Source organism: Schistocerca cancellata, chromosome 5 (assembly GCF_023864275.1).
Source record: "Schistocerca cancellata isolate TAMUIC-IGC-003103 chromosome 5, iqSchCanc2.1, whole genome shotgun sequence".
NCBI classification, from domain to species: domain Eukaryota; kingdom Metazoa; phylum Arthropoda; class Insecta; order Orthoptera; family Acrididae; genus Schistocerca; species Schistocerca cancellata.
In genome coordinates, this window is record NC_064630.1 from 27,969,880 (window position 1) to 27,972,113 (window position 2,234).

Here is a 2,234-nt window from a genome sequence, read left to right on the forward strand (position 1 = left end):
CTTATCTTCGTGCATGGCAAACTGTACCTCGGTGAGCAATGTCACCGGATCTCTCCCACATTGAGAACGTTTGCAGCATTTTTGGGCAGGGACCTCCAACCAGCTCGGGTATTTGACGATCTAACGCACCAGTTGGACAGAATTTGGCACGATGTCCCGCAGGGAGGACGTCCAACAACACTGACAGTCAGTGCTAAGCTGAATAACTGCTTCTGTAAGGCTCAGAGGTGGGTGGGCCAACGAGTTATCGGCTTGCTCGATTTGTGAACCTCTTTCTCTGGAATAAATCGTCCAAATTTTCTGAATTGTAATTATCTGTACATGTAAATCACATCTATCGATTTCCGTCCCACTCGAATAATTCCTTCGTGGGATTGTCTTCTTTTTCTTTTTTTCCTTTTTCTCACACTCACTCACACACACACACACACACACACACACACACACACACACACACACAGAGACATACATACACAAACGCACACACAAATGCACACACGAACAGACCACAGATACTTCAATAATTGCACTCACTCATAAGTTTGCCACTAACATTCGATCTTTGGCAAAAACATTTGACAGTCGGCAACAGAAACCAAAAAATTGCATTAAAACAAGCGTTCAGTTCATAGTGCTGTGGAATGTGGGAAAAAACCGCAAATTGGCGTTCATAAGAAGAAGAAGAACACCAAAAATGCAACAGGAGCCTAATATGTAAGAAATTGTCCACGCAACCTGTAAGTACAGTTCAAAACATTACTACTTAATAGGAAATACCAACCACCAGAACTGTTTATAACCTATAGGCACAGTGACAAAAATTTAAATTAAATAGCTAACATATGTACATATTCCAGGCCACTGACGATGCCTTGCAGAAAATAAAGGCGAAACGCGTATGACACTAAAATTGTGTTTTATTCAGTTGCTGTCAGACGGTCCATAAGTAAAAATTATCAATATACCGTAATCTTGGTGGCGTGTCATTTAAGAGTGACAGGCTGTTCAAAAAGGATCAAATAAAATGTGTCTTCCGCCCTCCGACGTATTTGTATACTATGCTGGGTTCCATTGAAGACAGCCTGGGTCTAAGGGGATCAGATATATACAAAATCCCGCGCCAGTGTGGTGAATCATACATTGGTCAGATGTGTCGCACTGTTAGGAACAGATGCGTTGAACATACACGTCACACCAGATTGGGTCAGGCAGCGAAGTCTGCTGTTGCTGAACACTCTCTTGATACGGGACGTAACACGAACTTCGGAAAGACAAAGATCCTTTCGTCCGCTTCCACGTAGTGGGACTCCATCATTAAAGAAGCAGTCGAATTACGTATAAGTAATAACCTGATAAAGAGACGCACAGGATTCCAACTTGGCAACGCATGGGAACCAGAACTGACGGTACTAAGACATTATCCGACGCACACAAACGAATCCGAGTCGACACAGAAGAAGAATCGGAGTCAGCGCAGTTAAACTGGAAGCCAACACTGTGCCCGCGTGCTCTCTGTTTCGCCATTTGTAGCCGCGCTTTTGCCGCGTCGCTCGTGCGAAGGCCGTGGCCCGCTTCTCCGGCAGCGGGCACTGGATGTCGCCGTGCTCTGTGATTAGTCTACTATGACGTTGGAGCCCCACCCGTCGGCGCCTGCGCGAGTCAGCGCAAATGTTGCCGACCCACTGCAGTAAAACGTCAGTGAGCACCTGAAGATGACGAGCACCTGTCTCGTTGAAACATTATGCAGCTTCCACAACATTATCCGACGCGACGACCGTAAACCGATGAAGCATTTTATAACCTCTTTTCAAGACGTCTTCTGTTCAGTTCAAACGCTCTTCCAGTTACTCTGTCGTCTCTGACTGAATTACAATATCATCAGCAAACAAAGTTTTTATTTCTTCTGTCTGAACTTAAAAAACGTTGTTTTCGCTAACAAATTTTCCCCTTGATATATACATATTTATATATCACATATATTTAAAGAATATTCAGCCGCCGGCCGGTGTGGCCTTGCGGTTCTAGCGCTTCACTTTAGAACCGCGTGACCGCTACGGTCGCAGGTTCGAATCCTGCCTCGGGCATGGATGTGTGTGATGTCCTTAGGTTAGTTAGGTTTAATTAGTTCTAAGTTCTAGGCGACTGATGACCTCAGAAGTTAAGTCGCATAGTGCTCAGAGCCATTTGAACCATTTGAATATTCAGCCAATGCCTGTCCGAATATTCATTAGAGC